The following is a 20,451-nucleotide window of genomic DNA, read 5'->3' on the forward strand; positions in this document are numbered from 1 at the left end:
TTTTTTATGAATAAAAGACAATGAAAGATAGAATGATAAAAAATTTCTAATATATATAATAATTTCTTCATATGTGTAATTATTGAACGAAATTTTTCATTAATTGGTACAGTGCATTAATTGAAATTTGCCATAAAACTATGATTCTATTAACAATATATTAAAAATTCATTTTTAGAAGCAACCAGCCTGGTTGCAGACCAGGGTTTATCCAGGCAACCAGGCCTGGTCCAGGCTTGCAAACCAAGCAAGGGAAATTCTTTTCATCCCAGAGTCACACCAAGTCTGGGCCAATAATGACTTCCAAGCTAGGGCCAGAGTTGTACATACTTGACCCAAGTGTGAGCATACACTGGGCCCATCGTAAAATCCTATATGGGATTTAACTTTTGCACGCCTCCTGGACGAAGCTCTTAGCTTCATGAAGAAAATACTGAATGGAACTTTCAAAATATCCATTCAATTCGTCAATATCGCCATTGCCTGTGATAGTAAACCCCAAATCCTCATTCAACAACTCCATCTCTTTTCTCTCTCTATTTGTATTAATTTTTCATGAGTTCTCCGAAATAGACAATGTGCTATTTACATTTTCGGTGATTGAGCCAAGTGGAGTTACATTTTTGGACTTGAGCTTTTATAATCACAGCTTCATTGTATTAATCAATCATAACATAATTATGGCTCGATAGATTTTGAATTAATGGAAACAAAGATTGGTCGCTCCTGTAGCCCTGAGGTAATAAGGGATAGCTCTATTAGATTCAGTGTATTGGTTTTCTCAAAGTGGTATTACGTCTTTAAGAAAACGTGTTGATGCAGATCAGTGAACTCATTTTTATATTCTCAATTAGAATGCGACACAGCAAGTTTTTAGGAAAAAGAAACTTGAATTATCAAAAGTGGATAAGAGCTTTTCACATCAAATAGGAAGATTCTAAAGATGGGCTGTTGCTTAGTTAAAAAATAGTGTCACAAATGTGGAAGAACGTGAAGAACGTCCAATAAGTGCATCAGCAACACGAAACATAGCAAATATATAAGATATAATAATAGAATATCCTATATTTCAAAAGAGATTTAGTAGAGGCACTGGTCGTCATATTTAAATATGACAGAAATATTTTGGCTTAAGTCATGAGTTATAAGAATATCCTTTTAAAATTGGTGTCGCATTCTTCACTAGAGGAACAGAACATACTCGTTTATTGAATTCAAAGCAATTGAAGAATCCGTATAAGTTTTATCAGCTTTTATATTATTCTTCTTATAATAATGCTTCCTGATGTTAGAAATCTCTTGATCAAACTTCAAGTGGTACTGTTATTTAAATAAAGTGATTATTTTAAAAAATAAGATGAAACGTGACATACATTGATACGATTGAAAATATATGTTTCCTTGAAATGAAATTTCATATTCTGTATCGTTTTTATACGTTATTTTTTTTCTTTCAAACATAAACAGTTTCAGGATTATGGAATAAACCAATTTTTTCTTTATTTTTCACAAGAATAAGTAAACAAGAAAAGAATAAAACAAACATTTGAGAGGAAACTTTTCCATACGAAATTTAGGTGAGTATATTCTCCGAGAATTTCCACAACTAGTGGTTTCCTTAAAATGAATACGTTGGATTTTCCATAGAATTCGCGAAATGTCAAAAATCAATAATGTGTCTGGTGATTTGGTACAACACTTTTCACGTCTAAAAATCGATAGGAACTAGAATTTTGCATATCTTGAAATTTCTACTTCGTCATGCCATTTTCGAACATGCATTGTCTTTCTGAGGAAGTTCTATCGATAAAATGCAGTAAAGTTGTTTGTAGTATATTATCAACAAAACGGTAAGCTATCATAGTACTTCAAATCAACACACAAGGTAATCTGCTACCATATTGAAAGCAATAGACTTTCAAACCATTACTAAAACAGACCTACGCACACGTATATCAACATCTCAATGTGCCCCACTCACTCAAAAATCAACAAAAACAGGTTAAGGAAGAACTAATGATAGATTATATGAGAGGTGACCAATAATTTGAATGCAGTGATACTGTTAGATAGTCTTATTTAATCTTTTTCTCTAAACTAGTGAAGAAACGACTTCGCAGAGTTAGTTGTCTAAAGCATGACGTTCGGTAGCACGATTTTATTTACCAATTGGAGTTATTCGTTTTTCTCTATCTTCTTTTGCTCACATACATATAACAGAAATTTAAAATAAGGATAAAACAATATGTCGATAATTCATAATACTGCCACTCTTAAAATTGCGGACATTGTGATAATTCTTAGCTTGAGGACTTTGTTATTCATGAAAAAATACTTTCAATATTTATTGTTGCCTCACTGATTCCCAAAAATGTTATTAAATTAATACGAACAGTTACTTAAAAAACTGACGTGTAATTATTTCAAATTTCAAACAATATCAACTGGACTATTCACATTTGTTCAACAAATTGAGATTGTTATCTATTTGAATAAATCTTCTGAAATATTTGTCAATAATTTCTAATCCAATTTTCTCAACAAGCAATCCAGTAATGATAAAAAGAAAATTGTGCGTCGCTTAATACCTGCAGATGCGACTTGAATGATACTGAATCGAAACAAGAAGCTAGGCAAGTTACTCAAGCCTATTTGCAGATGTGACATCCTTATCATCTGACTATTATGTCATCTTAAAAATGCATATATGACGAACCTCTTCCATCATACGAAGAGATAGCAATCCTCAAGGGATGGTGTTCATGAATTACAACATCACTGAAACAAGTGCATTGAAGATTAAAGAGAGTGTATTGAATAGTATAATCTATTGCCAATGAAGAATATAAAAACCCAGACTTCTATCGTCGTGCAGATTTTTCCAACTAATATTATCCGGTGAGCGATTTTTTGTAATTTCTAGAGAGTTAATAGAATTTCGTGGTAATTGCATAATAATATCAACGTAAGTTTGGAGAGCTGGCTTAATTTCGACGTTATTCGAAACATGAAGTTCAAAGTTACCAAACTCTTCATGCTGAAAACTTCATTAGCATTTTGATAAAATAGTTCAAGCGTGAGTATTAAAGAATATAACTTTATCCTTCTACTATCTATTAGTATTGAAAATTTATAATGTGAAGCGTTAGTAGTTATTGCATTTTGGCGCTGTACTTCAAAGTATCATATATTCGATAAGAGACCCTTCATTGTAAAAAGCATCATCAACCAGTATAAAACAATTGTGATGGAACGAGAGATATAATAGATTGTCGATCTAAATTATTTTATACCTTCGATACGATAGAAAAGCTACTGATTCTTTCGAATCGTTGAAATATATGGATTCCTAGCTATTTCTGATGAATACTAGATTTGCCTCACTTATAATATAATTAATTATCTATTAATATTTAACCAACTTATACGATTCATTTAAATTTATCGGTTGGTTTCGTATGTCGTTCCGTTAACTATGACTATTTATTGTAATTAACTAACTGCACTAAACCAACTAAAAAAACAATCCAGTACGAATTTCTCAAAAATTCTAGAAAATAAAAAGACCGTTCTAGATATAAGTTCAAAAAAATAATGTAAACAAATCGTCGCTAGGATAAAAACAGATATAAAAACAAGCCTCAAACGAAAGCCGCTTTCGCCAAATTTTAGAGTTCTAATATAACCGGACAGGACTGGCTTCACGGCGCATATCGTGAACTTGTTCGTAGCAATATAATAAATATGAATAAATATAAAATCATACTATGTCTCACTGCTCTATCCGGCATTGTTAATAGGAATACGGAATGTCAGGGCAAAACACATTGATAGAAAAAGTGGAATAATATACATTTATCAATATTTCTGGACAAAAATCTAGAAAAATCATAAACTCCCGCTCAAAATGCTCCACTTATATTTCTCAATTTTTGTTATTTGAAAAAATATGAATATAAGGTGACTTGTGTCAAGAAGTTAACGTACTACGTTGGTATTTCCGGAAATATCAATGAAATTCATATTGTTCACTATTCATACAACCACTACACTAACACTCACAATCACACTGTCTGACGCGGCGTTTCGATAATCAAGTAATCATCTTCAGATATTTAAGATGAAATCATTTTGAAAAGAAGATTAATCAATACTTTCTGTATTTTGACAGGGTATGTGGACGATACAAAAAAAGAAAATTAAGATTTCATATTAGAACTCAAATCATTATGTCCATTCATAGAATTTAAAAGTTATAGAGTTGAAATAGATGCTAATAACACACCGATCAAGAATCACTGTAGCGACAAATATGAAAAGATGAAAATGAAAAACGCTAGAACTGATAGTTCATAGTGGAATTGTGGGCAGTCAAGGACTTTCTGAGTTTTTGAACCTTGTATATGTGATTGCTGAGTACACGCAGATGACTTGGTCTGCAGTTCTTTTTTTAACATGCACCAGTGGTATTCTGGTGTTGTAATATCCATAGTGTGAAGATGGTATCTTGGAAAACCATATCCGGTTAAAAGGGAAGTCACGAGTCAAATTTTGCGCTTTTTTAAAAGATGTAGCTGTTTGTTAAGGGAGGTGGAAGGCCCATCTTTGTGTGCCTTGGTATGCCTCAAGCCATATATTCTATCTATCTCCGCTGGTCCAACCTCGCAAGTAGACTGTTGAGAGACGTAATAGAACTGATGCTGGTGGATTGAATGACCTTGGAAGTATTTCAAGAGATTATTTTGGTACATCATAACTTCAATGATACTTGAGCTGCATTTGGCAGGTTGTGGCATGTATTCAAGTCAGATATACTGACATCTCTTAAACGAAAGATGTTTGATCAATGCGCTCTTCCAGTATTGACTTATGACTCGGAAACACTAACATTGACACAAAAAGTGTAAATAAAATAAGAATAAATCAACGAGTCATGGAGAGGTCCATGTTAGGAGTTACATCACGAGATAAAATCCGAAACGAAGAACTGCATACAAAACAAAAGTTACAGAAGCAATTGAACGAACAACACATTTGAAATGGAACTGGACTGGCTATGTCGCAAGATTGTCAGATAGTAGATGGACTAAGAGAATACTAGAATGGCGTCTGAGGGATTGAGCTTACAGAAACAGGGCCTGACTGCAGACACGATGAATTAAGAATTAGTAAAGGATATTTTTCAATTAGATCCAAGATGCTCAAGACCTAGCAAAATTGTCTAGGTTAAGATAGGCTTATGTCCAGCAGTGGACGAGAAAGGCTGTTTAATGATGATAACGTGTTCATCTGATTAAGAAGATCAATTAATTGAATCGAATACATCTAGATTTGTCTTAGTAATGCGACAGTAAGTGATTGATTTTTAGAGTTTGGAATAACAAAAACAGATTCAAGAGCATGTGGGACAGATCCTAGTGAAAGAATAAGATATAAAAAATTCTGTCGGAGAATTGGTGATACGTCAATATTTGATTAGTCTGTTGTAGGGGATAAGCGAAACAAAGATTTGTTCTTCTTCAATAAATGAACCAGAAGAAATATTATGTCCTATCTGATCTCCATAACTTCGGTGGAATAATTATTTTTTTCTATCATTCACGCTTACCATCATCTTACTCATAAAGGTACAATGTGAATAGTTCTTATAGGGTTAATTAATAGTAGTGAAAAAAATCGCAGCACCAGATTGGAAAATGTGTTATATACAATCATTGATATATTAATGCAGTAATTGTTTAGTCAGCGGGCTAAATACGAACAAGATTAAAAGCCACTATTCCTTATAAGGGCAATTCGAATAGAAATAATTGAATTTCGGAGTTACATCTACCCTGGTGATATACAGAAAGGCAATTTTATCTCTCAATAGATAGAATTATCTCGAATGAGTGTCACGGCTGAAAAATAAATGGATAGAATGAAGAATATTAGGAATTTGTCGTAAATTTTACAAGGAAGCGCTCGGTGGATGCGAAAAAAATAATATCCTTCGAGACAAAATTGACAATACCATCTGAAAAGATGAATTAAATGCAATTGATCAATGTGTAACGTTTCTCAATACGGAAGCAAATGGAGCAGATGAAAGCACACAACACTAGAAGTTCACAAACCATTACGTTCTAAAAAGCTTATCAATATGTCACGTCATTGAATATCCAAGCGAATAAAGATGGAAACATATTGATTAACATGACATTGCTTATTTTTGGCTCTTCCAATCTGAATATTGAAATAAATGAAGGAGGATAAAAAATTTATACGGAAACAGTTTCATGTCTGATCTACATCGATGTCAATTTTACTTTGAATAAGAGGTTGGAACCAATCTTATTATAAGGTTTTGGATGATAGACATAAAGGGTGAAACCAAAATCTTAGAGCATGTAATTTTTCAAATTTCAGCCTGAGTTCAGGATTTAGTTGCTATTTGATACCGATTGGTCAATAGAAATCCGTGATCCAATAGTGATCCGTTTCATGTACGACAGCAATCAACTAGCTTCCTGCCGAAATCTTATCATGGAAAACCAATATTTCCGTTGACGTAGGAAACAAATTGTCATCTCGAAAATCGGATATAGAGAACAAGATGACAACGATGAATGAGAAGATACAATCAGATATAGAGAATGAGATGACAAATATACAGGATAAAATGAAGGAACTAGAAGAAATTCAAGACGTTTCAGCAGAAAAAAAGGAGATGCCTCAATTTACACCAGAAGATACCTTTTTAAGAAACTAACTTCGAACAGTAAACAGCGGACAGCGAAGAGGTTGGATAAGAGATATGGTCACGAACATCTTGAACATCTGTACAAATCGCAGCTGAAGAGCAGAAGGCAGAAAGGTAACGAAACTCTTCAATACTACGAGGTGACTTGTCCGATCCCCATATACAAAAGCGCCAAAGAACATGATGGAATGTTTGGGCATCTAGGCATTCATTGATCGCCTGCGTGACCATGATATGCATGATATGTTTCCTTTATCCCAATTCAGTAGATGCCCTGCCTGCTGCTCTTGAATATGATGCAGCCTCGAAGTCTTGAGAATTCTTTTGGGATATATTGAAGGAGTTTGTGTAGCACAGTTTAGTTAGTTTATTATAAGTAGTCCAAACAGACAAACAATTTCATTCGTGGAATGGATTACGTACACGTGAAGCATTGCTTACAAGTGATGGTTCAAAGATGAAGGGATATGAATCAAGACGTTTATATAGATGCTACCGATATTGAAAGAGACATGATAACATGCTATAAATTCTAGAAAAATCACCTATACATGATAAAGATCTACTCATTATTATTAATCTGTACTGGCATCATACCGCCATACTTTGTGTAGATCACCAAAATTTCCCTAAAATCGAAATAAGAAGAGTGGTGTGACAAGAGTGCATCTAGCTTAATGAAGTCTTAGAGACCTATGATGAAGGTATCAGAGTTTGAGTATGGTACAAAGTTACGTCTCTCCTGTGCTCTTATACAGCGCAGAGGTATGGACGCTCAAAGCAAATCTGCTAAAGCGTTTGAGATATGAGTTTATCAACTACAAATATAGATACTACAATTTTTCACTCCTTGTAGAGTACAATAAATAATGTTTGAATTATATTGTCTTCTGAGAAATAAAATAGCTTTAATAGAGTTAGATTCCGAAATAAACATCCCTGAATCACGTCCACATTTTAGTAAACGTAGGAAGGGATTGAATGAGTTGGTCTTGCCAAGACTCTTGTCGAGAGCTTCTGGGAGACATAGTCAATTTTTCATTAGAAGATGGGAGGAGAAGAGAAATGCAGTTATCGTTGCCAAACGTAAGGAATATGTTACATGATATGGAATCCAAAATAGAGTAATCTAATATAAAGTTTCCTCATTGTACATTTTCATATTCAGATTGAGTGATTGAAGAATGGAAGATACATGTTTGAACTCCAATTTTTACAAAGCGACTTTTAATTAACAATACATGTTGGACGGTCTATAGAACACTGTGACTTGTATATCTCTGAGGCAATATTACTAGTCTTTTAAATACATCAAAAACAAGAACATGATAGATAATTCTAAGAAAATGGAGGTTGTTTGACCTATCAATAACATAGTAACATCGAATGTATTCTTACCATATGTTTAAAAAGTTTAATGGAAATACATTTCATATAATTATATACCGTGTATAATTGTCGTTATTATAAAATTAAGACCAAGACTAATTTTTTTTGTGAATGATACGATGGGTCCAGATACATATCGTATATTTTTGTTTCAGAAGTGCTTATAAACTTTAAAATTTTCCAAATATTGTACACGAACCATCAAAAGTCATTGTCATATTAAACAAAGCGAATGCTGCTGCTTCAAGCTCCATTGTGTCCTGTATAGCGGTTTTTCCACTTCTGATATATCAGCACAAAATCAGACCTCATCTACAAGCACAATTTCTACAATCTCCATTGCAGTTGAACAAATGAGGTCCTCAGTAAGAATGTGAGTATTTTTTCCCAATTTGCTTGGTTGTATGATGTATGTATCAAGAGAAAAATAAGAAAATATTTCTTTTTACACACAGTTTAGATGAGTTAGGTTTGCTGTTCATATGATAAAATTAGATGATGTACTCACTATAAATTATTTTCTAATGGCGCATGGATTTATCGATTTTCCTGATATCGGGAACGAAAATTTTCCAATTAATAGTGAACATCTCTTAATTCTTCATCAATTTTAATAGTAGTGAATAAAAAAAATTCTGGCGTTTGCCTTTTCGGAGTAGGTTTGCCGTTCGCAATCCACTGTCTTGAGTGTTTTCTCGTTACAGCGGTCTAGTAGTGTATGCAGATTCCATCCAAATTTATATATCGATACAAAAATTCGACTCATTTTTTTTAAACTGCGTCAATAAGGTCTGTGAAATGTTCATTCGACTGCGCTTTTGATTCAAAATAAGCAAACGCGTCACCCAACGCGCGGATATTTTACACTTTATAATTTTACACTCAGCATATGATAAATAAAATATTTTGATATGTTGATAGCGAATCGGACACAGCCACTTCTGAAGCAAAAAAAATTACGATAGTAAATGATGTCTAATACCTTTTTTATTTGCTTCTATGTCAAAAACAAATATTTAATGACAACTTGATACTAAGTTGTTTCAATTTCAAAAAAAAACAACTCACTTATACGATTGTCAACCAGAAACTGGGCTTCCAAAAAATCAGACCCTCGTAAATTCACCTTTCCTGGATAATTTTGAAATCTATAATCAGGTTATTTATCAAGATTAGGGTCCTTAAAACACGTTAGATAATGACTAATAATTAAAAAGAAATTCGCCTTCGGAACTCTATAATACGCCACAACTTCTCACTGTCTCACTCCTCAAAACATAATTGAGGGGGAGAATAGAAGAAATTAGCGAGTGCAGATACTAAAGTTGAGGAATGCCTTGCAAGAAGCAAGAATGTGAGCTCTCGATTTCAGCTGGTGGTACCTTTTGCCAAGCAGTTTTAGCTTCGTTCAGACAGTCTCCTCCACGTCATATCCACGTATGTTCATAGAATTTAAATTAGTTACTTCAAAAATTTCAATAGCTGAAAGTGCGATATGTCGAAAACGTTTCTCCGCTAAAAAAAGATGTATGTCCTTATTATATTAATATGAACAGCACGCTTTAGAGATAATCAAACACGGTAACTTTTTTTAATTGGACATTGGTTAAGGTGAACTCACAATGCATAATTAAACTATAAACATTCGGTGAATTCTTATATTTTGAGTACTAAAGGATACCGAGATTTGACTATCGGTCGGAGATATTTGTTGTAGTATTCAAATGAAATTTAATTGATTTGCAGACGTGTAGTCTTCACAAACGTAGAATATTAGTATTTTATTTTCACATGAGTTCGAATAAGGAGGAGCAGAAACTTTAATAACCCCGATGATTGAAATAATTGAGTAATTGCCAAATTAAATTACATCTTGAAATGCTTAACTAGCGTGCAATGAGAGAATGAGGATCATCCTTGTGTAAGAGCAACGCTATAATTTCAACTTCTTGCTTTGAATGTTACTAACTTGATTGACCGAGACGCTCTACAACTTTGCGTTGGGGCTTCTAACGCCTATGGAATTACTTCGACAGAACAAGTACCAAAGTTATATTAGGATAAGTAACCGGAAAATTAGAATCAATTATTGTAACAGAATCAAAAAATAGTTTCCTAGAGTTTTTGGTTCGTGTATAATGGAATTGGAAATTAATGTCGACAACTGAAATTAAACATGTAGAAGCCTTAGATGTGTGAAGGCTACTGACCAGGTCTTTTAGAAACGTCAGAAAGAAGTGAATAGCTTATGTCACATCTTACTTTCCGTAATATTAAATACACATACTGTAAAAAACTTTATTCAGTCAAGAGAACCCAAGTACAATTGCCTTCGCATAAATCTCTAAGTACAACGGAAAGTGGTATATTTATATCAACATACATGCAATTTTTAATAAAGTTGTTGATATCATTACAGATTACAGACGTACCTGTTAATAAACTATTTTCGTACATTAATTCTAAATTAAACATTTTAAATGTGTCTTTTAGAACAATTACCAATTATTGCACCAATCGACACATGCTTTTTTGAGCGATTGTTAAATTATGTAGTATACAACGCGCATCAATCTTTTTGACAGCCATATGCTGCATTATCTGACACAACAGCCGATTTTGAACGACCTTTACAAAATGCGACCACAATTGAATTTGGTAAACCAGCGAAACACGTTGGATCGAGATAATGCCTCATCACCCAAAGTCGAAGCGAGTTGACTAGCGCACTGCTGTGGGTTTAATCTACGTCTAAAGTCAAAGAAAACCATAGCACGAACGTTCTTCATTAAAGATGCCAAACTTAATGATGGCAATGTCAGATTTGAGATATTCACATCAGTGTTGCGTTATCTCAAGACTTGAGTAGCAACCCTTGTATAAGAGGTATTGTTCATTTATTGAAAAAATTTAATATAATAATAATATGAAATCTTAAATATAATAGAGTAGTTTTTGTTGATAAAAATTTTTTATATTCAATATATTGAATAATTAAACTTAACTTAATTGTCCTTTGAAAATATACTTATCTTCAGTTGGCTTAAAAACTCACAGGAGGATCAGAAAGACAAAGATAAAGGAATACTTTCATGAGGTAATGGGGGGAGAGAAAAGTTCATATAGAAAAGAGAGCGAATGGTATATATAACATATACATATTAAGAAATTTTTGAATGAAGGTGACGAAACAATAGAGAGATACTTTTAGTTGACTAAAACCGGTAAAAATAGACAGATTAATGCTTTCTTACGATGTAGTAATAGTAGCAAATACATTAAAGAAAATGGAAAAGAAAATAGACATATGAATAATGAAAAACAACCTGAGAATGGAAGTTGAAGAGAAGAAAAGAGAAATTGAAAAGGAATGAGTCAAAAAAAAACTATAGGAAATATCTAACAATGAGAGGACGAAGAAAATATATATTGGTCTAATCTGAACACATGGAACGAAGTGAAAAAGCCAATCAAATATATAATGCTCTAAATAAGAAAATTTACGAGACAGAAGAAATAGGCGCGCAACTGGATAAAATATGGAAGGGTAATCAGTCATTGAACAAAAAGATACATAGTAGAATGGTAGCAACAGATATGGAACAACAAATGGCAGGAAGAACGAAAATGGATGGGATGACAAATAAGGTAATTATAGAAAAGCTAGAATAGGATCCATTAAGAAGTAAAGCACCACAAAGCCTAAGTGGCAGTATTAAAAAGTGATGGGGATAGAAGGAAATGAAGATCCAGGAAAAGTTGGCTACAACAAGTTATACAGAAAAGACAAAGAAGGGGAAAACAATAGAACAAATGAATGGAAAAGGCATAGGATCGGCATGAGTGGAAAAATTGATAAAAGGAGAATTGAAACTGAACTCCTGATACTCTGATGCTCGAAAGAACATAAAAAATTCTAGAGAAGAAGGAGAAGGGAAAGAATTGTTTAAACATTAATTTAGCTGAATATTACTCCTCCAGCCTATTCTTTGATAACAGCACTTTTTTGTCCACTCATACTTTTCACTCGCCACGTTACTGATAATAATAAATTGGTTTTAAAAATGTGAATAGGGGTGAAATATGACGAATTTCAGGATATGCCTAATACGGTTGTAGTAGGTCTGTAGGAGTCTGCTTAAATCTGACAACACATATGTTAGAGTTTCTGAAATTTCGTCTAGTGAGACTGCTATACCAAGTAAATATGGAATGAGTAATGGCTAGCCCCGACCGCGGTAGGTCTCTCAGGTATGAAATGAATCTTTATACTATCTCTTCGCGTCTACCGTTTTCATATGTTATACTCTACCTCTAGAAAAATTTGTACTAATTTGAAATAGAGATTTTAAAAATTTCATTGTTTCTACGTGTTTATTAATTGTTAATTTGGTGCGCCACGTCGCTTACCTTTAAGTCGTCGTCGTCTCTCTCTGACTCATTATTTATCATTTATCTTAAAAACTATCAACTTTATCAAAATTGTTATAAAGTGCAATGTTATTCATAATCAAGTTGTCTACAATGTGTCTAGAATTTTTTTTCTGGAATCAATTCTACAAAAGCTATTTAAGCATAAATCCAAACTTATAAATGAAATTCACTTTTTCATTAGTTCATATTACAAGGTTTTAACGAAATTAAATGAAATGAAAATTTTTAAATTTCTATTAGGAATATTATTAACTATTTTATGAAGAATTAAAGAAAGAAAATATATATTTTCACTAAATATAGTTTTCATGGGTCATAAGTACACAAATTCGAGATTTTTCATATCTTTAAAAATTCATATCTCTCTAAAAATATTAACTTTACTCTGAAAATCATAGGACTTTGCAATTGTTCAAACAATTTCGCTTTAAACAGTATGGCACGAGGTTGCACCATGGCAACATGCATATATATTATCAGTAAGGCAATTTGAAGAGGATCGCATGAAAAAATTGAGGTTGAACAGTTTTCAGTACTCATACGCCGATTCCTCCTGGACTAGGATAGTCAGAACCGGAAAAAATGACGGCAATTTCTAATATCAGGTTGAAATAGTTCAATAAAAGTATATCAAAATGGCAGACCTGAGGGACCCAAAACTTGACCCCTTAGCCGGGTTTAGTTATTACCCATTGCTTGTTTACTGGGTACAGCAGTCTCATTGGAGGAAATTTACAGTACCTACGGTGAAATATGTTTGCCAGATTTAAGTTGATTTACGCTATGTCCGTTAATGAACTGTAACGAACCTAGAAGAGAGAGTGGTACATGGCGAAGTCAATTGATTGCCCCGAAATATAAATTACGTGAAGTAAAGTCCATTCTAAAACACTGTACATAGTCCCAATAATATTTGGAGCAAACTACCGAGAAAATATTAGTGGTTGAGTGTTCCGGATATAGCGTGCCCTAGAAACTATATCAAGCACATTGAAATCGGTCACAGCTCAAAATTGGGATATAAACATAAAAGTTGTACATCTCACTGAAATTGACAAATGAAAATTTTGTTGCTAATAATCAATGTGATTGTTAGGGCAATAAAAATGGAATAAAAAAGCCGGTAAAGTATTTATCAATAATCTATACGATTATTCTCACTTGTACCTCCTATTTCAAAAATTTTCAACAGAAATAAACCTGGAAGCTATCCAAGTATTTATTTTTACACGTAGCTTTAATCATAACAAATGAGAGGGAAGTTTCTACAACTCTGCGGTGAATAGGTAACTTAAATGCGTGTTTGCAGGTCACGGTTAGAGGTTTTCCGGCTGTTTTGATAGGTAATTAGCCCAGTAAATCGTCTAATCTTCCTAGGTGGACCACTAGAGAAAATTTGGAATAATGAATGAAAACTTTATTTATTTTACTTGATGTGACTTTTTTTCATTTTTAGAAATAGATATAAAACTCTTGAAAACTGTCGGTAATTTGTTTTAGTTCTTTCAAATGTATGAATTTTATTCCTACATAATATCGAAGTGTTACTAATTTACAAAAAAAAAATTTACTGATAATTGAGGTCGAAAGTTAATCTGTTTTATATTCACAATACTTTGCATCCAACTTGAAATAACCCGAATAAAGTTGAAATTGATCAATTTCAATAAGTTTTCCCATATATTATCATCTGTTTTTCGAGCTCTATAGAAATTTAGACAAATATTCAACTTTTTCTTATTCTAAGAATAAAAGAGTGAAATTTACGAAATTAGCAGTGATGATTGTGACGGGAAACAATCTACGAGTTCTGTTAACGTCCTTGTTACTTGAAATATGAACGGACAGAAAAATCCGATATTGTGGAGCACGCTGTCAGTTATAATAACGGAACAGGTATAATTAGATTTCAAGATATTGTAAATTGAGAATAGTTCATAGGAACAAAGAGCCTATTCTTCTCCGTCCATTTGATAATTTATCAGTTAGTTGTCAAGTGTTTATAGGTAGGTGAAGTTCACGGTTGTCAGATAATATAATTGTAATTGTTCGTGTAGTGATAGTAGTAAGCGATATGTTCAGTATAAAACATTTTTTGAAAAAATTCTATTGATTATGAATCTAATCTTCTCTTATCATAATAAAAGATGTCTTATTTATGATTTCTTGACTTGCGTACCACTCCAAAGAATGATAATATATATGTTTCCAAAGTATTTCTTTAATTTCCATTTCCTGAATCGTTCGTTTCTATTAATTTTACAATGTATGGTAAAATTTATTTATTTTCTAAAGCTCTCTTTCGAAATTTATGGATTGTTTATCTTTATTTTCTTCAGATTCAACAAAATTTTTAAAATCATCTACCATTTCTCACATTCCCCATTTTAATCATCATAATCATTATTATACAATTCTTCTGATGTGAAGTTTGGTGTTTGATTTTGGTATTGGCAATATCTATTACTATTAATATCGCTAATTCAGTTATTTCTAGAAATTTCTTCACGTCGTAGACATCGATTCTGGCTTAAGGAGTGTGGTCGGAAAACATTTTTTATCGTACCAAACACCTGTGCAATGGTCGGATAATTGTGACGTTCTGTGGTGAAGGGTTTATATTAATTGCTTGACTTGCTGATCATAATTATTACTTAATTCTTGAATGAATAAATTTATTTCTGTTATTATAGTTATTATTATTATTGTTTTATCGATAATGATATGAAAAATTATTCGTTGATTCATTTTTATGATTATATTGACGTTTCTGCTCATTTTTCATTGAATTTGAATTTTATTTAGAATTATTATCATTGTTTCGAACTTTAGGCTTATAAAATTGACCATAAAATTTGTCGAAATTCTCAAAATCATAAACATAGGCCATTGCGTCTTCAAAAGAGTTAGGTTTCTCCAAATACAGATTATTCCCTATTATGCCTGAGCATCCTGCAATAAAGAAGCTTAATGTATTTTTCTCGCAGGGATTTATTTGGCATTTTTTATATATTTCATTGAAACTATGGCTTATTCGATACGTATCGTTCGACTTTTCAACAATTGTTGTCTATCCAGAAGTTATTAAGTTTCAATTTTTAAGTCTCGTCAGTCCTTGTAGAATACAGTCCAAAACACGTCTGTCAGCAAAACATTGTTTCGATGCTTCTTCTATTTTAGGCCATGTATTCAACTCTATTTTATTCCCTACCGTGACCTCAACTTTTCCAATTAACTTTCCTTAGATAAATTTCAAAAAATGATTGTTTATATTATGATCATTGTAAATTGCATATGTTTCGATTAGTTTCTCGCATCGGTTGATGAATTTGTTTAAGGTATTCTGTCAGGCTCAACAATTCCCATTTAAGGGTTTTTGGGTTTGCCGTAGTCATTCCAAATGAATCTGAATTATTCAATTTATTGAATACATATTTGAAATTTATAATATACCTCTTCCTCACTCCAGTAATAGATAAGGGTACAGTTGAGAAAAAAGAAAAATATTAGAAAATAAGGCACTTGTCACTTACAGGCGATCGGAAGACTGATTTTCATTTCTTGTCGCTCATAGATTGTAGGTTTTTGTACTCTGTATTGAAATACTAAGTCGGTATTTTTATTGCCACTTTTCGTAAAAATACACGACTGTACAAATTCTACTATGACTGCGCCAATTATAAATTTCACTCGCGAAATTCTATTTTTAAAAAAATTTACATTTACAAAATTACGTTACAATTTTGGAAATGTTGAATGAACGTAATTAATCTCAACAATTGAAACAAGATTTATTAAACCAATGAATTAACAAAATTCATTAATATGGTATTCACAATAATTATTTATATTGACATGAATGCTGAGTAAGTATTTATGAAATATTATCTTTTCACGTTTTAATTTAAAGTCGTTTGGATTTTTCTAGATATAACTCTCTAGATTGAGTCAGCTAGTATGCATGTACTCAGTTGGCTATTGACAAACCATTTGATCTTTTGGGTCGCACAAGGAATGATAGTTCTTTACTAGAGAAACGGAAATGCAAGTAGACTATCAAGCATTACATTCCGATTCATATATTAATGAAATAATTAAGCAAGTAATTAATTACAGCACAACTATTGACGTAGTAGTAGAAAGAAAGCAAATTTTCTCCAATTAAAATATTAGAGGAGTTGGATACTTTCGTAAACACTATTATGCCTCCTCCAATTTCAAAATATGTTTTAGCAACGGTAAGTTATTTTCTAGTTATGCTGTATGCTCCCGCAAAAAATTCAAAAGAAGTATATCCTTTGATTAATTCTCACAGGTACAACCTTGTTCTTTAAAAAATCATAGCCTCATTTAGGACAGCATATATTATCAGCAATGTAGCAAGCAAAAAACTCAAAAATTGTATCAAATCATTTGACAGACTAGGAATATTTCGTTAAAAATAGATCAATATTCATAACCTATTAGGAGGGAGCTGACACAGAGCTATTTTTGTATCTAATTTAGAATTATGCCCTTGCAAACAAGCTAATTTGGAAATGTTGCGATGTTCACTATAATAACAATAAAGATATTATTCAAAACTCGTATTTTATTTGTTAATATTTTTATTACAAACACATTTCCGGCGGATTTTACTCGAAACTAATTGAATAAAAATAATATTACCAACTTCCACTTCATTTTGTTCTATCGAATTCACTTGTCTGAAACTTTCTCAAATACATCTTCAAACTTTAAATCTTAATACTGTGTATGGAGAGCCGAACCAGTTGAAAATTCATCAGACAATTTTCCAATTAAATGTATAAAGTTGAGGAAATGAAAAAATCAAGAGTGCTTTCAGTACGTCGGAAACTTTTGATTGATTTAAATAATAGCTCAAAATCTAGTAGAGTATTACTCTCAATCTCAAAAAAAAAATCAGAACAACGCACCTTCTCACATGAATTACACACAAAAAACACCATATTTACCATTGAATTTTTCCTATTCCGTAATTTGAAAATATCTGATAATCAAAACTTCAATGAACAAATCAAAACTATTTTATGGTGAATCAACGAAAAAGCAAAAAAGAGGTGAGGACTCGCTCACTATGATGGATGTATACCATAATTTCAATGTAAATTATATCATTAGGAACAGTCGTTTTGCGAAAAATACTCAATTCGTCGATAAGATAATCCGCGACATAGCTGAAGAGTTAGAATGAGCATTATATTTATGATTGTTTACAAGAAGCAATAGATTTATTCTAGAAATACCTACCCTTCAAATTGTCGATAAAAGACGCTTCAATGATTAGAATTATTGAAGGCTAATTAGGCAAAATGATATTTTCATACGAATAGGAGTATAAGAATCAAGTCAAATACATCGAATCAATAAGAACCTTCATAACTCTAGACAGAGCTACAACATACATGCCTCTCTCTAGTGAAGTGGAAGAGAATAGATTTCGTTTGATCACCATTTATGTATGTATTCAAAATTTCAATAATTTTGTAGAATTATGAAAATATTTTGCTGAATACTCTACCGATATTACTCAATACTAGAAATTTCAAAATTATCAAATCATTACATTTTTCTTCTCCAGATTTTGCAGTTTTTGGAAACAATATATTATTATTTTTTATCAAAGGTATATTGAATAGTCTTATCGTTATATGTATTCGATTGTATAAAAGAATTTTTTCTGGTCGAAAGGTTCTACATCAACTATTCTTTTGTCATGTTTTAGCCGGAAATAAAATATTCGGGCACAAATTAAATTCACTTTCTGAACGTTCCGTCTATTCTTACGCCATTTCCAATTTATCTAAAAAAAGTTGAAAAGTTGTCTCGGTGGAAGTGGATGCCTCCAGACAGACACAATACCCGAGAAACGTCAGCAAATAAACCGCACTTCATACTGTGAGAAATTCCCGGTCCCAAATAAACAAGATTTAGGATGAAATCTGCCAATCGGTGGTTTATTGCTTATCCAATTCTGATATTTACACAACAGACATCTCCTCCGAGTCTGAAGCTTGAAGGGTCAGATATAGTATATATATATATATATATATATATATATATATATATATATATATATATATATGCTATATTATGGGCGGTTTCTTATTAGGGACCTCTTCACATTATCTCAGGCTCACAATTCTATTGAAAATGCCATGTTTACCAGCTTATATAATTCTGATTAATATTTAAGAGTAGAACATCCAAAATTGTGATTAACGACAAAAAAAAGATACTTGCATCAGATATTGATAAATTTTCGATACACTCTTCACAATATGTGACTTGATCGATTATTCACATTCACATTTACACATAAACCTACGAGTCTAAATGGAAATAAAGCCTAACAATAGTTATTCGATATACCCCGTATAATATGTTGGTTGACCAGTTATTGACAGACTTAAAAACAGGACTATTAACCGTCTATTGCCACTAATATTCCCAGACATAAAATCAAGTCTCAATTTGACCTTGACCTTCGACCTTCGGCTTTGTCATACTCGATATAAAAACAAATCATGGATATTAAGATATCATAAGATCATATTGTATTAAGATGTATTAAAAAGGGCAAACTATCTCAAAATTTTTTTGCTACAAGTGTTCAGTGTTCAGTTGAATGATGAGCTTAAGAAGTAAATAGGATTTCGACACCTTCTATTAAACATTCTTTAGCTTTAGCTAAGTAAATTGTAGAAAATTGTGTTCTAACAATTTACCTAAAAATAATAACATTTAAATCACGTATTCATGATATGTTCACTAAGTTAAAAAAACAAAATGGCCTTGAATTCCAACTATGATCAGAGTTATATCTTTCCTGGCAGCACCAATACTCTAGTTTGGAGCCCTTATAAATCGTAGAAGATCGATTAGACCATTCACTTCAACCGACTCTCACTTCACAGAAATCATTATTTTCTGGATGTTCGGGAGGAATTTGATGTTTTGCCTCTGACACTTCAGCTCTTTGAAGTAGAGGAGTAGTATCCACAGTATTGAACACATTGCACCTCTCATGTCATACGTTCAAAAGAGCCCAATACCGAAAGTGGTATTAAACATCTGTGGCAACTTTTTATTATTATATCCTTTGATGCTATCCATGAAGCTGCTTAGGAATTGGGTCGATTTATGGAGAGAAATATGATGTCGTTAGGAATCTTGCGATACCTGCTTAGACAAAAAATTATGACTTGTAAGCTTTCATAACAGCCTTTATGAACATAAGTTTGATAGTTATTCACATCGAATAATAGACTTCTTTATCCTTCGTCTATCTTATTTCACTAATTATAAAAAGGAAGTGAAAATAAAGATGGGGATGATAAAAAAGTGTATAATGTGGTTTAAATTGTATTGTGTTGTATTCATTAAAAGAATATGTTGGAAACAACAGCCAAAAAGGAAAATACTTCACCTTCTAATAGTTAAGTATGCATTTCATCGTCACATTTTTTGCATTAGACCAACTTTCAGTGACTATAGAAGAGTGTCGACTACAATTTGGAATGTTGACTAGCTCGAAGGAGGAATGGGAAAGGATCACAACTATTTGATTTATACTATAGATAAAATGAAGTTGCAGGTACTTTGTCTCGAACTGACCTAGTAAAATGAAATGGAACAACATAATTGATCGAGTACGTTTTACGTTTACGTCAGACAAAAATTTCTAGATATTACCCTTCCAGGCAATTATAATATTAGAACAAAAACATATTGTAAACAAACAAATATTTACTAAGGAAAAATCTCAATTTTGAAAAATTACACTTCACACTCGGGGGGCTGCTAATGATAGAATAAAAGTCATCTAAAGTCTGATTAGAACAATTGATGTTATGACTAGTTAA

The 20,451-nt window shown here is 32.2% G+C and overlaps 1 protein-coding gene across 2 annotated transcripts in view; it reads left to right on the forward strand.

Annotated features, from left to right (window-relative positions):
- Positions 1-20,451, forward strand: part of LOC130902774 (amphoterin-induced protein 2-like) — a 76,236-nt gene that overhangs the window by 21,004 nt on the left and 34,781 nt on the right. The window contains exon 2 of one of the 2 annotated variants that reach the window (XM_057815060.1): positions 8,287-8,504. The exons of the other annotated variant lie outside the window; for it this stretch is intronic. The gene's annotated coding sequence lies outside the window, so the exon portion shown is untranslated. The remainder of the gene's footprint in view (positions 1-8,286; positions 8,505-20,451) is intronic. 2 annotated transcript variants of the gene reach the window in all.

The sequence above is a fragment of the Diorhabda carinulata genome, chromosome X, assembly GCF_026250575.1.
Source record: "Diorhabda carinulata isolate Delta chromosome X, icDioCari1.1, whole genome shotgun sequence".
Lineage (NCBI taxonomy): Eukaryota > Metazoa > Arthropoda > Insecta > Coleoptera > Chrysomelidae > Diorhabda > Diorhabda carinulata.